We start from the raw sequence: 15,920 nt of genomic DNA, 5'->3' as shown, positions 1-15,920 counted from the left end.
ATGTTATCAGTATTCGGAAAATATTTAAGAGCATCATTACATTTAAAAATGCAAACCCAGATATATTAAGGTTTTGTGTCACCCTTGTGCTGCCTACGGGGATGCGAAATCTAGAAGGAAATTTGCGGAGCCATGCAAGGCAGCCTTGGGTGGCCCCGCATGACTTCGGAAAGCTGGAGTAACGCAAGGCAGAGCACGTTGCTAACTTGAGCTACTTTGGATGGTGGGGGTGTTGCACGGATGGAGCGTGGGTGTTCCCACACATTCACCCAAGTATTATGAAGCATTCCGCATTTACCAGCACTGGTAGATCTGGAAATGGGTCAGAATTGTATGCCTTCCCAACAGAGACGCAACACGGGAAAATATCTTTATTTCTCCTCATTGTGTCCTCTTTCTTAGTGTGCTGAATTTTGCAGCGCACTTAAAAAGAAGAAAATGCCTCTAAGGATTGCTTTTGTGCAGAAAGGTGTCCAGAAGGAACCCTTTCACCGTGGTGCCAGAGTACCTGCATTGGAGCAAGGCTTCAGATTGTGCACAAGCATAGAAAAGGAATGCACTATATCTTAATAAATATGATACATTCCTGCCTCTCACTTTCACTTTGTAACACCTTTTTCCTTAGCACAGCTTATAAGAGAAAGCCCTCCAACCAGATGTAACATTCTATTTTGAGCATAAATCACACCCTAACATTCATAACATTTACATCTAACAGTTTTCTAAAAACAATGTAAACTATATAAAACAAGTAATTGCGGTAGTAGGTGGTAGAAGTTATAACTGAAGAACCAATGTTACCATGTTTTTGTTTGCATATTGTTTAAAAGGATGTTTCATAGCTTAAAGCTAAGCAATGGCAAATAGTCATCCAAAATAATATTTCGTATTTTAGCTAGTAAGTAAATCTCTGCTTTTACACACATTATTAACATCACTAATGACCCTTCATTTGTTAATTCAAAATTTCCCTGACTACTCATTTTAATTTAAACCACAAACATGCAAACATGGAGTCATCCACACATATACATATGCGTTGACGTACAGGGCTATATATCTATGTTAAAAGTACTGCAATGTGGAATAAAAGGGCTGGCCACAGTGTTTCAGCTGTCTCACACAAGTCTCACTTTCTAACATTGTCTATCAGATAATTGATCAAAATCATGTTTTAGATCATAAGAATTTTGTATTGTTAAATGTGCTAATAATAAACACTCCCCTTATGGTAATGCATACCCTCAATGAATTCCAAAACACCCTAGGATAGTTTAAACATTTGAATATTGACATACATCTGTTTTAGGTTCAAAGTTTATAGTACTGAACCAGGCCCTAAATTGAAAACTTTACTTCACACACTATTAATTACAAACATTAAACATTAATAAAAAAAAGAATCTGCAATGATTTTTAGTTGTATCAGTAATGGATACCTGTCATGTTTGTTGTACAATCCTTACTATTTCATTAAGACTGTGCGTTTGTGCAACATAAGCGTCAAAACTATGCAGGACTGAGTCTCTGCATAACATCAGAATATTTTGATACGAGTCCTGGCTAGCTCACAGTGTGCCATATGGACCTCTAAACCTTACAAGGTACCAGATGATATCTGAAACCTTAGATCGAACCCTTTCATGAGTAACTGAGGCATGCACAAAAGGAAACACAAGGACTACCCAAATTGGCTTGTCAAACATGTATTAAAGCATTAAGATTCTTGTGTAACGTAGGTGCAGTACAATTATTAATAGAAGGAACCAAAACAGAGTAATCAGCATTATGAGAATGGTAAAGTAAATAATCAGTTTAACCATCATGCTTTTACATGACTAATATGAATACACACATTTGCATCTATATACCTAACTAGGTGCATATCTGCCAGGATAAATTTAGAGAGGTCTAACCAATCTTCCTATTATCTGAGGGTATGTGCCATCTGGGCGCCCGTCTTGGGGTAGAGCAGGCCGCTGTCCTCCTCATGAGGGTAACGAGATTCAGCTGGGTAGTGATACCAGCATGGGACAACCTCGGCAGTGCCAGAGTAATATTCACCTGCCTTAACAAGAGGCTGGGGGATTTTTTTATAATAATCTTCTCCCATATTCTCTATGCTGGAGTTCTAGTCCTACTATTCTTGTTTATTCTCCCCTTACTGAGCAGCCGCTGAAGAGACAACAACTAACAACGACAATTTCTGCAGTGAACTTAGTCCTCGTACCGAATGTTCAAGGGCCTTATAATATGTCTACGAAGAAGTGTGAGTGTAATCAAATCTGTTTCTAGGAATATTAGCCTATATGGGTATGCAAGCAAATGTGTGTTAAAAGTATCTATCTAACAATATGTCACTTTAAATATGAACATGTACAATGGTGGCGTTCTGTTACCGGTGATCAAGAAACTACACAACATTAACCTAGCTATCTAACTGTAAATTAAGCAGCAAATGTTTGCCAGCTGAAGTATTGTTTTACCAAAAATACACCATAATAATACATTATTTTGTTTCCTGGTTTTCAAGGTCACCTAGCAAGATCTCAGTCTCCCACTTTAACTATGTTAAAGTGGGAGACTGAGGACAAAAGGCCTGAAGACAAAAGATCTGAATATATCAGGGGGAGCCAATTATGAACGTCTTGAAGAGCAGGCTGGGTCATCAGATCTATGTGGCCAGCTCCCTATGCCTCTCACTCATTATGCTATAGCTTTAGACCCCTTTGGCTGAACATCCCCATCAGCTGTGGCCACCCCTATCCTGGCTCGTGTCAGAACCACAGCATTTGCAATTGAGGTCACACAAATTTAGTGCCAGGATTTGGGCAAGCCCTGCTGCCGGTCAGGAGGCTAAGTGTGCAGCTACCAATATAACTGCAATGGGCAATTTGTTTTTTTTACAGGTGGAGCTACTCAGAAGGAAGAAAAACTTTTAAGGGTCCAAAATGATACCATGAAGACACAAAATGGCCTCTTTCTGTGGTTAAGCAACATCTGCTGTCAGCTTGGTCCCTGCAACATCTCTAGCTAGTATCTTCACAGAAAGTAGGACACTGTTGCCCTTGAAGCCACTTCTGACCACCTCCCAGTTGATACTCAGTCCTCTTTTATGGCCCGTAATAGGGGTTGTTCTTTTTTTTTAGTTGAGCACAACACCTAACAAGCAACCACCAAGAGACACAAACAAGTGATATCCTAATGTGGGTTTCTTGGGTATTCATCCTTTCTAACCTCTATCCACACATTTAAAATCCACTAATGGACTGTTGCCTGGAAAAGCACTCCAAGCAATCATTTATCATTCAACAAACATGGTAATATATATTCTGGCAATGTGATATTGTATTGTATTATATTTTTTCAATTATAAATTGAATATAAATAAAGTGCATTGTGACATTATTCAAATAAAAATAAATGCTGCATTGGATATTTGCCTAAGCATAAATACTGTTCAATAATGTTAACAATATAAACACACTTTCATTGGCGACAGATAATACACATTCCACATCCCCTAAACAAATGTAGATGATTACTACCTCTTTATTTTGGCGTTCTGCAATTGGGAGTAACAATAATGATAACAATAATAATTATAACAACAATAATAATAAATACATACCATACATAAAAATACATTTTATAGTACAAAATAGAACAGCAAGAAAAAGGTGTACGTCAACAAAGAGAATACATTACATTAGGAAGTAGTTTGCTAGCAGATGATTAGGATTTATGACTAGGACACTGGAAGGGATAAAGGGAAAACCACCCTTCGTCAAGATATCAAAGACAATGTTACATTTTATTAGCAGCTGTTCCTTCAAAGAGACTAACAACACCAACGTGAGTCTTCAGACCCATGTTGGACCTGTTCCCATGTTTTATGCAGATATTATGCTCAGATGTAATCAGGTAAATAAACAAAATTTCCAAAGATATCCTGCAGATGACAGAATGAAAACCTATTTCAAGACTTGGAGACATATACATGTGACATCTATCTTAGATGCAACTCACATTGCATATCGGAAAGGAAGTGTATAGATGTTATTAGCAAATACATCACACAGATGTTCAGGGAGCTTGCACGGCAGATCTCTCAATCATCAGTTTCTATGCAAGGATGCAAAATACCCACTGATGTCTTGCTGCTACTCCAGCAGATGATGGAATGACATTGCCTGTGAATGATCAAGCAGACATCTTAATATGTTTGTGACAAACTCTTTTTATTTTCAAATCCAATTAGTAATTTGTTTCTAAGAAAACACACCAGGGTCCGTAACAGATGCAATATCACTTAGAAAGCCCATGTCTGTTACATGTCACATTTTGAATATATATACTAATGTATATTCATTAAAATTTATTTGCAAAATACATTTTTCGTATAATGTCCCTAAATAACACGACAAGTAATTATTGCATTTGTGCCATACATTGTAAAAGAGTATCTGTCCATTTATTTGGTATACATTCAAATTGAACTTCAATTCGCTTACCCTCAGGTAGGATTGCTGGATTGACAGGATTCATTGATTGATTGATTAAATGATTGATTCATCAGGCAAAGATGTTTTCAATTAGTTCATGCCTGAGGGCACTGACTTCCTCCTCATCACTGTTGTACTGCTGACTCATCTCACCAACATCACCCTGGGGCTCCTATCATTACTGCTGACTCATCTCACCAACATCACCCTGGGGCTCCTATCATTAGTCATCAAAAGGGAAGAAGGGGATGTTCCGCTGTAGGAAACTATTGTACAGCATAAAACATTACAAAACCATCTTGCAGACCTTCCATGGACAGTAGACAAGGACCCTTCCAGAATTGTCTAGGCACCAGAAACCCAGCCTTCAGAAGCCCCAAAAGCCCACTCCACAGACCCTCTTATTTGCACTAAGGCGTCATTGAGGCAACCTTCCGCATATATTGTTGGGTTTCTCAGTAAGCTGAAAGTCACGTGGGGCAAGTATAAGCTAGATCCTCGTTCCTCCCACGACACCTGAGGCGGAAGTCGGGTGCGGGTGAGCGGATGTATTTGTGCTGATTACGAGCTATTTTAAAAATTGATGTATTTTATCCACTGTATTTGTCTTGCTGATTACTAGCGTGCATTCCATCTGCTGCTGACTACTAGCGTGCATTCTCTCTGCTGATTACTAGCGTTTTACTGTGTTTTACTGTATTTTTAATCTTGCACATTGCACTTTGCTGCTCTTCCGGGTTACCTGAGGCGGATAGCCGGGTGACCTCTCACTCTTCATTGCACTATCTTCTTTCTTTACATCACTCTCCCTACGCCGGGCTGCTCTGCTTACACTGTCCCTCACCCATTCAGCCGATGAGGTGCTGAAGGGTGTTCCGGGACCTGTAGGCCGCGCACTTCTCAGCGGCCATCTTGGGAGTAGGCAGGCCCGTGGGGCGGCAAACTAGTTGTGCTGCAGCTCGTCGGTGGCGCCTTAAAACTCCCCCTGTGAGCTGCCCCGGTTAGATCCTCATTCCTCCCACGACACCTGAGGCGGAAGCCGGGTGCGGGCGAGCGGATGTATTTGTGCTGATTACGAGCTATTTTAAAAATTGATGTATTTTATCCACTGTATTTGTCTTGCTGACTACTAGCGTGCATTCCATCTGCTGCTGATTACTAGCGGGCATTCTCTCTGCTGATTACTAGCGTTTTACTGTGTTTTACTGTATTTTTAATCTTGCACATTGCACTTTGCTGCTCTTCCGGGTTACCTGAGGTGGATAGCCGGGTGACCTCTCGCTCTTCACTCTCCCTACGCCGCGCTGCTCTGCTTACACTGTACCTCACCCATTCAGCCGATGAGGTGCTGAAGGGTGTTCCGGGACCTGTAGGATGCGCACTTCTCAGCGGCCATCTTGGGAGTAGGCAGGCCCGTGGGGTGGCAGACTAGTTGTGCTGCAGCTCGTCGTCGGCGCCTTAAAACTGAGTCCCCCCTCTGCGCAGCGGACGCAAACTGCGGACGCGCCTAAGGAGCGCCAAAGGAAAGCCCGTCTACGCCCGTCAGCATCCCGGAGGTGGACGGGTGCGGGCCGGGCTGGGCTAGCTGGCGGGTATGATTTCCTATACGCAGGAGGAGCTTCTTGCCCTCAGGGTCAATTCTAACAATTGTCTTACGGTTTTTCCCAAACCTCCCAAGGGTATCAGGCGCTGCCCTGGTTGTAGCTTGCTACCTGGTAAGGGCGCCATCTCTTCTCCTAATCCCATCTCCAACAAGAGTCACTGCCTATTACTTAATACTAGGTCCTTGGGGAAGCATGCGTTGGACGTTCACAATCTATTGATAGACATTAAACCTTCCTGCCTTTTTCTTACTGAAAACTGGCTGGGAGAGGGCACGGGCCAGATATCGCTACAGCAATCCCCCCCAGCCATGTGATCTTCAGGAAAGACAGAGCCACTGGGAGGGGGGGGCGGAGTCGCCATGGTGGTCGACAGGCGCATGGCCTGTTCAGTTTTACCCACGGATAACATTGAGGGTTGCGAGACTTTGGGTTTCTCCCTCTCTCTGTCGCCACACCAATCATGCATAGGGCTTTTGGGCTACAGGCCTCCGGGCCCGCTGGGTTCTTTTTACGATGATCTCCACTCTGTAATATCCACGCTCTGTCTCAGATCAAAACATTGTCTCCTTTTAGGAGACAATGTCCACGACCGGATTTGAGTCATCTAACTGCATCATCTTTTGTGGAGGGTCAAGGCCCTTTCCTCTTTGAATTCCCTCACATGGGTCTATGTACATCTTTGGAGCTTTTGTCAGGTCTGAAATCTGGCTCTCCTTTAGACCCATGTCCGGCCAAATATTTGGGGAAAGTGGCATCTGCCTTAAACACCTTGGTAAACCCTCTTTTGAATTCCTCCCTGTCCACAGGTGTGGTGCCTCAGGCATGGAAGCACGCCATGATCCTACCACTGCTCAAGAAACCTACCTTGGACCCCCTCATCCATGCCAACTACAGGCCAATCTCCCTTCTCCCTGCTCTGGCGAAAGTGGCCGAGAGATACGTGCACAGGACAATTTCCAGTTTCATCGAAGGAAACGACCTGTTGCACGCCTCGCAATCCGGTTTCCGTGCTAATTTTAGCACGGAGACGGCTCTACTCGAGGTCACTGATGCCATCAGGGAAGTGCTCGACTCTGGGGGAAAGGCCATGTTAGTCATGATTGACTTGTCGGCGGCATTCGACACCGTTCCTCACGAAGGCCTCCTTGTAAGACTCTGGGAATGTGGCCTTCGCGGAACGGTGTGGAACTGGCTTAAATCTTTTCTAGCCGGCCGCCGGCAAACGATCTGGGCGCCCCCTTTCTCCGCTGACATGGCTCCGCTAGAGGTGGGAGTCCCTCAGGGCTCCATTCTCAGCCCCATGCTTTTTAACATCTTTATGGCCCCTCTGGCGGCAGTCGCGGAGTCGTTTGGCGCCCAGATTGTGTCATACGCTGACGACACCCAGCTCCTGTTCACATGTGATAGGGGCGGGTTGTTTAATGGCATACAGATTAGGGATTGTCTTGGTGCGGTCTTTGAGTGGTTTAGGTGTCATGGCTTAAAGTGCAACTCCGATAAGTCGGAGCTCCTCTTTTTTGGTTGCGCTCCCGAACCCAATTGGAAATCTTGGTGGCCACAAGATATGTTTCCCCCCGATAATGTGTCTTTTAAGGCCAAAAATCTGGGAGTGATAGTGGATTGTGAACTATCTTTTGGGCCTCACATCTCGTGTATTTCAGGAAAATGCTTTGGCATTCTGCGGATGTTGAGGAAATTTCTTCCCTTAGTATCACTCAAACATAGGAAAACAATCGTCCAGGCCTTGATTGGCTCTCGACTGGACTACGCAAACGTTCTTTTTTTGGGTCTACTGAAATATCTTTTGACCCGTTTGCAAGTAGTTCAGAACTCGCCAGCCCGAGCCATCTATGGACTCCCGAGGAGAGCTGGTGCCACTGTTTTATTGAACACCTTACACTGGCTACCTATCTCAAAGAGAATTCTTTTCAAGAGCCTGACCGTGGCCTTTAAAGCTCTACGTGGCACAGGCCCCAAGTATATTGGGAAACGTCTTTCCCGGTACTTACCTAGCAGGACCCTGAGGTCATCTTGTTTGTCCATGATGACAGTTCCTGCAATTCAGCGTGCGAGAATGGGAGGTCGGTCTTTTCGCTACCTAGCACCAAAGGCTTGGAACGATCTACCATTGGCCCTGAGACAGGCTCCTAGTCTTCTTGCTTTCAGGAAAGACCTGAAAACGTGGCTCTACATGAAATAGATTTCTTTTCCATTTGTCTCTGCTTTTTGCTGTTGTGTGGTTGTTTTTATTTGCTGATATTCTTCGCCAAAGCGCCGGGATGCTCCAAATGGAGTAGCCGTGCGCTATAGAAGAAATAAATTAACATAACATAACATAACATAACAATTAGGAGATTTTAATATTCATATGAACACTGTAGATGCCCCAGACAGCATCAAGCTGATTGACATCACCTCCTCATTAGGGCTCACCCCTTATCTCCTGGCCCCCACGCATAGTAAGGGTCATATCCTTGATCAAGTATTCTCCACGATCCCTATTAATCTGTTCTCCCTTGCACCGGTTCTTTGGTCCGACCACTATTTAGTGCAATTCCAGATCACTCATGTCGAAAAGGGCTCCGTCAATGGGCATGTCCATAAAGTCCAAGATGTCAGAGCGTTCCACCGGGTTTCGCCTGCCATGTTGGCTCAGGCCCTTTGTATCCACCCTTGCCAGCTGGCAGGGCTGCTGGAGTCGGATCTCGAGCACCTGCAGCTCTGGCTTACCCAACGTTTTGAAGAATTGGCTCCTCCTCGGGCCCATCGGACCAATTCCGAGAAAACTTCTGCCCCCTGGTTTTCCCCTACGCTTGCTGAGGAGCGTCGGCTATGCAAAAAAGCAGAAAGAGCATGGCGCAGGCTCTATGACTTTAATTCTAAGAAAACCTATAGGGAGCTCATTAGAGAATACCATCACGCCATTACCGCAGGTAAAAAGTCTTATCTGGCAAATAGAATCGAAGCAGCCTCCAACTCCTGCAAAGAAATCTTCAGGGTAATAAAGGATTTTATTTCCCCTTCCTGGTGCACCCCCAGGACCCCGCACTCTGAACTCTGGATCATCGAGCTTGCCAACTTCTTTGCCAATAAAATAAAGACCATCCAGGCCTCTTTCACTGCAACTGGTGTGGTCGGAGCACCGGAAGTGCCTTTGCCCTTTTCGCTCTTGAACCCTGAAGGTCCCACTCTTTGGGACTTTCCACCGGTTTCCCTTCCGGCCTCCCTGGACCTTCTCTCTAAATTAAAATCTGGCTCCCCGTTAGACCCCTTCCCTGCTAAATCCCTCGCCCAGGTGGCTCCTGTGCTTAATCCGCTGCTTAACCTCTCCCTTAGCACAGGGGTGGTCCCTCTGCCGTGGAAACAAGCCCTGATTTTGCCTCTACTGAAAAAGCCCAACCTAGACCCCAAGGTCCATGCAAATAACAGACCTATCTCCCTCCTTCCAGCACTTGCGAAAGCCGTGAAGAAGAATGTCCATCTCACTCTCGCTAACTTTCTGGAGACACACGATATTCTTCACCAGTCACAGTCCGGGTTTCGTTCCAACCTGAGCACTAAGACAGCACTGCTGGAAGTCACTGAGGCCATCAAGGAGACATTGGACCGGGGAGGTAAAGCCATGTTGGTAATGCTCGATCTCTCGGCGGCCTTCGACACCGTCCCCCATGGCCGTCTCCTTTTTAGACTCTGAGAGATTGGCCTAAGGGGGTCGGTGTTTAGTTTGTTCAAGTCCTTCTTAGCTAATCGCCAACAAACGATCTGGGCTCCTCCTTTCTCTGCCACAATGCCGCCACTGGAGGTGGGAGTTCCCCAGGGCTCTATTTTGAGCCCAACTCTCTTTAACATCTATATGGCCCCTTTGGCGGCATTGGCAGAGGTTCATGGGGCTCAGATCGTGTCGTACGCTGACGACACCCCGCTCCTGTTCACGTGCGACAGAGACTCCGACTTTGATGGTACGAACATCAGGGGCTGCCTTGAGGCTGTTTTCAACTGGTTTGGACAGAACAGCCTCAAGTGCAACTCCGACAAGTCGGAGGTGCTTTTTTTGGCTGCCCCTCGGATCCCAGGTGGAAAGACTGGTGGCCTGCTGCCATGTTTCCCCCTGTTAGCGACTCCGTGGTTGCAAACAATTTGGGAATACAGATTGACAACAGCCTCTCTCTCAAACCCCAGGTTCTGGGCTTGGCTGGCAAATGTTTTGCCATCCTTAAGATGATTAGGAAATATATGCCCCTACTGTCACTGGACCATAGAAGAGTAACGGTCCAGGCCCTGGTAGGCTCGCGCCTCGATTATTCCAACGTTTTGTATCTGGGCCTTCCCGAGTTCCTCCTGGCTCACCTACAAGTCGTCCAGGACTCTGCGGCACGGGCCATTTTCGGCCTCACTAGGAGAGCCAGTGCAAGTGCTCTGCTCAAATCTCTTCATTGGCTCCAATCAGAAAGTGTATTGTGTTCAAGATGCTAACAATGGCTTTTAAAGCATTGCATGGTGTGGGCGCCAAGTATCTCCGGAAACGGATGATGTTCTATCTTCCTTCCAGATCACTTAGATCTTCCACTCAGGCCCTTGCCGTTGTTCCTGTGATTCGGCGCGCGCGGTGCAGTGGGCGCTCCTTTAAACGCCTCGCACCGCAGCTGTGGAACGCTTTACCCTTGTTCTCAGGACTAACGGAAATCTGCTGGCTTTTAGGAAAAATCTTAAAACCTTGCTCTTTGTTCAATAGGTGCCTTTCTCGCCGTCCATTCCGTGCCTGTGAGGATCTTAAGCGCCGGGACACTCCCCGGAGTAGCTGAGCGCTATAGAAATCCCCCCTTAACATAACATAACCTTAACATATAAGCTGAACCCATTGATAAATAGAGTTAAACAAATAAATGTAAGTTATCTGTTGTGGCATATGACTGTTTTTTGTATTTTTTGATTTTGAAAATATTTTATTTAAAATACAAAACAACTTCTTTTGGATGTTAATAATATCTCTTGTCAAAAATCTTTTCTACATTTAAATTAAAATGTTTCAACCTCAGAAAATGGTTATATACATTTTCCTTAAAAAATGTTCCTAGTCAAGAATTTTAATGTAACTATGTATGCTGTGTGCTTTTTAATTTTTTTTTGATTATACAGTCCATGACGGATTTTGTATTGTAGAGGTTCTAGTTCTTTACTAGGGAAGCCACATCTAATCTATTTACATCTTACCTTGGGTTCTGGAGTAGCGTGTCCCTCACCGCAAAGTGCTTCAATGCTTTTTAAGGGGTAGTAAGCGATATACAAACACAATTGATAATGGCAATCACAGATGAAGAAGGCTTAAACTGAAATGCATTGCCAGTTTGCTCTGTTATCAGGCATGACCAAAGCTGACAATCAAGGCTTGTGGTGGTAGATGTAAGATGGTGGGTACCTGATTAATCTGCCATTGATGAAGGACTACTAAGTGTTGTCTGTACCTACAATTTCCTGTGTACATTGTCCCACGTTTGGTTAAAATATTTTGTGATTGACATAATCCGTGGTACGTCATGTAAGCATCCATTCAAGTAATTTCCATCACTTTAACGTACACATTTTTAGTGCCCATTTCGTCACTTGACTTGTAGTGTAGTTCCTATATTCCCAATAGTCTCTGAGCATTGGAATATTTTTTCCTATAGACGTAGGACTTAGGTCAACTAGGTCTCTATTGAGTATACTAAACTTAATTGTGAGTGCCAGCTAGCTCAAAGGTCACTAGAAAGTTTCTTGAATTCACAAGAAGGGATTTGTTTCTTGCAACCGCATAAACATGACAACTTTGTTTCCCAAGAATAAGAATATATTTCTCAGAGTTGTGGAAACAATAGATAAGTATTTCACTCAGTCAATCGTGCATGCTTCATTTCTATAGAGTTGCAGAGAAATAGTGAGAAGGGCGTTTTCAATAAAAAGGGTTTATTGAACAGTCTTCTTTCTCGTGCAAGAGAGGTGAACTGCTACAATCGTTAGGCAGACTACAAAGTATAATGCGTACAGCAAGAATAGTATTATAAAACAATACTGTAGGAGCATTGTATGATTTCTAAGCCATATAAAAATAATACATAAATACACAGGCTAAAATACTCAACTAGTGCTTTTAAAATACACCTACCCCAATGTACCTAACCTAGGTCTAGTACGAGGGAAGAAGTAAGTATTGTCTTTTGCATAGGTTTAGTTTTTGCCAAGAATCTACCAAAGGTTTCTCTAGGTTCTAATCAGCTCCATACCTTGGAATGAAGGAGGTCTGGTATCTCTGTCTCGGGACTCGATTTCCCAACACCCTGCAAGGGGAGTCAGAAACACTGGAGCTGGATTTCTCAGCAGAGGAGGGCAGCTTCCTTTATCAGTGCATCAGCTGGAGAGTCGGCTTCCTTCGGCACTTGCTGTAGCGAGCTGCGTCGGGCAAGTAGGTCGTCGAACTGCTCCGAACCACCATAGTTTGCTATAGCAAGTAAAGGTATATTTATACCTTGAAGGTGTTTAGGAATGCCATGTTTGACGTAATGAATGAACCCCTGGGGAATAGTTGTTCATTGCAAAACTAACAGAGTTCTTGGAGAAATCAATATTCAAGCAAGGGGATGTACCTAACGGCTTAAGCTGGTTTTCCAAGAAATCGTTGTGACATTTGGTAAACGGATCGAAGTAGCCATGCCTGTATTTGGGTAGCATGGGCTACTATGCCTAAACAAGGGCTTGATTTTTATGCCTATATAAGGACAGTGTGATTTGTACCTATATAAGGGCATGAATCAGGAAAATCCATTCGGAATCCAAAACAGCCGTCTAACCTTCAATTGTAGCCGACTTACTCACGTACCAAGGGGGACCAGACTAACTATAGCCAACTTAGGGCCTGAATCTGATGTGGTTAGGAAAGCATTCCCACATAGGGCCTGATTCTGATGCGGTTAGGAAGCCCTCCTAACAGCATTTGCTCCTTCCAAATCGGAACGGGAAAATGTCTTACCGACGAGGGCCCAAATATGATGCGGTTAGGAACATATGCTCCCATTGAAGTCAATGGGAATCCAACCAAATCGTATCGGGAAGCATCCGGATGCATCGTACTCCGTCGGTCAGACTCTCCCAATCCGAGTGGGTCGGCAACCATTTCCAACCTGATTCGGTCAGGCAGAATTTCCAACCTGCATCAGAATCAGCCCCTGAATGGATCAGCAGTGAGTCTGGAAAATGTCAGACATGAAATGCTCTTACATTAATATGTCTGATATTTAAACAATGATTCTGAGTTACTTCACACTCTCCTAGTAATGTTTTAAATTTGGCATCAGACATATTTTCAATATAAATAAACATATGCTTTCTTTTACATTGAGGTTGAGAAGCAAGACGATGTTAAGCTACACTTGAGATCAAGCTACTGTGTTGATACTAACAATAAACTAGCTTGATGAGCCTAACATTGCACTCAGAAATGTCAATAAAGAACAGGATGCCCTGAATATCCACCTACCTATTATTAGTATAAACCAATGCATGCTCAAAAAATAATGTAACTATATATTACACAAATGTATGTGTACAATATTATTCAGGGCATGTTAAAATGTGTGTTCAACTCTATTACTTTAAGACACTGTACTGAATGTACTCCAGTACCATTGAGGACTGTTTTGGAATATTAAATGGGATTTGTTAAAATAATTTAACCAGCAAAATAAGCTGTTATAACTTATAACAACAACAAAGGCATACCATTGTTGAGTATAATGAGACCTAGAATTTGTCATGGGGAAGTTGTGTTGTTCACCTTGACAATGCTAACCGTGACACAGATATTAATATCCATGGTTTGACTGAGCATTTCAGATTTGAATGTGAATGTTGTTTGAATGACATATGCATCCTCTGACATGGCACCGTCAGATCCAAGGGATGCCCTGTGATTGTTATCTACCTTTCTAAAGGTTAGGGCAAAATTAAAAGTGCCTTGAAAAAAATATACACTTCACTTTAGCATACATGTATTCATTTGTGGACTCTGTACACACACACATTTTAAAATGAATTAGACTACAGCCCAGTGGTATAGAGTTACTTTCTGAAAGAAGGTCTACTCCATCGCAAGACATCTATTCTTCACCTCTCTATCCCTCGCACGAATCCTGTGCATCCGCGCAAGCAGAACTGGAGGGTGCGCCTTCTCCTTCATAACAGCCAAAAACATCAACAAACAAAGTATACATGGGGTGAAATCCAGGAAAATGTGCTGCATTATGGTGAGTGCGCTGCCCCCAGGGCAACTGCAAACTCGTGCTGCCCTGGCAACAGCACATTCATATTAAAAACATTGTTTTCGCTTTAAAGCTGCTCTGTGTTTTCACAATGCAGGTGGCAATCCACCTGCACTTTTGAAGGAGATTAGGAGGGGAAGGAGATCAGTGACTGAACCCGCCTGAAAGGGGATGTCTGGGGGGTCCATGGGACCCTCTTTGCTTTGCCAGAGGGCTGCTCTCAGGGGATGCACTGAAACTGTGTCACCTTGTAGGTAGCACACTGCCAGTGCACCTCCTTTGGCCTTCTTTGTCTCTGCAGCTGCACCTGTTATAAGGTGCGTGTGCAGAGGCAAAGGGATTCCCTCATTTGCTTGGGCATGCCCCCACATCTAACACTGAAATCCAGTTTGGGACACACACTGTATCTATAATAAACTCAGAGACCCAGAGTTCCATCAACTTATAGTGGAACTGAGCCTTTGACCTCGTCTTATATGATCATCGATTGGAGACTTGCAATATGCTTTAAAGCTGGGGTACTTTATCCCATATATACGTGACTTATCAGTGACTGGGTAGTGGAAATCTGTAGCTCGAATGGATGGTTTATATGATTGTGCAGTGTGTGTTAACTAGGTAAAGTCTACTGAGAGTTACACTTTGAATACTTTTGTGATTAATGATAAACTAAATAGTATTAGCATTTTATTTTTAGAAAAAATGCTTAACTATAGGATGCTAGAATTATATCTATGTATGAATATGTACATGTGTACAATATGTTCATTCATATACTGACTTGAGATGTAAAAGCTGTTGTGAATAGTATACAGTTGGTACTTTATAAGGGGGTGTACTGCAAGACATGTGGGCAAACTGGGAGACTGGCTAACTTGTATAATTAGAAATGTTTTGGAGTTTATAAAGATATATTTACTTGCAATGATATGCAACTTAATACATCAAACCCTTCATCAATATGCTTTTAAAAAGTCAGGAGATTAAGCCTTTTTTAGTTCATGATGCCCCTTATTCTGTTTTTGCTTATGCAGATGACATCGCAGTGATTTCAGAGGATCCAGCTACAGCACTGCCAGAGATAGAATGCTTAGCACTTGAATTTGGACAGACGACTGGTTATAAATTGAATGTTAATAAGACGCAAATGGTGTATACAGAAATATTATATTTCAAGATCCAAGAGTAGTTGCTAAAACTACATATTTAGGTATTAAAATTAGGACATCTATGAGGGATATAGTAGATGCCAATTGGGGGGCATTATTAGGGAATGTTAGGAATTCTTTGGAGAGGTGGGGACGACTACACTTTACCATAATAGGTAGGGTGAACATTTTAAAGATGAATATATTACCTCGGGTACTCTACCTGTTTAGATCTATCCCACTCAAGATAACGCCACAGCAACTACACAATTTGCAATCATTATGTGTTAAATTTCTATGCACTCCTGGCAAACCGTGCAGAGCTGCTAAATATATGATGTTGCCAACTGTAAGGGGAGGTTTGGCATTACC

The sequence above is a fragment of the Lissotriton helveticus genome, chromosome 6, assembly GCF_964261635.1.
Source record: "Lissotriton helveticus chromosome 6, aLisHel1.1, whole genome shotgun sequence".
NCBI lineage: Eukaryota > Metazoa > Chordata > Amphibia > Caudata > Salamandridae > Lissotriton > Lissotriton helveticus.
Note: the sequence above shows the minus strand (reverse complement) of the source record.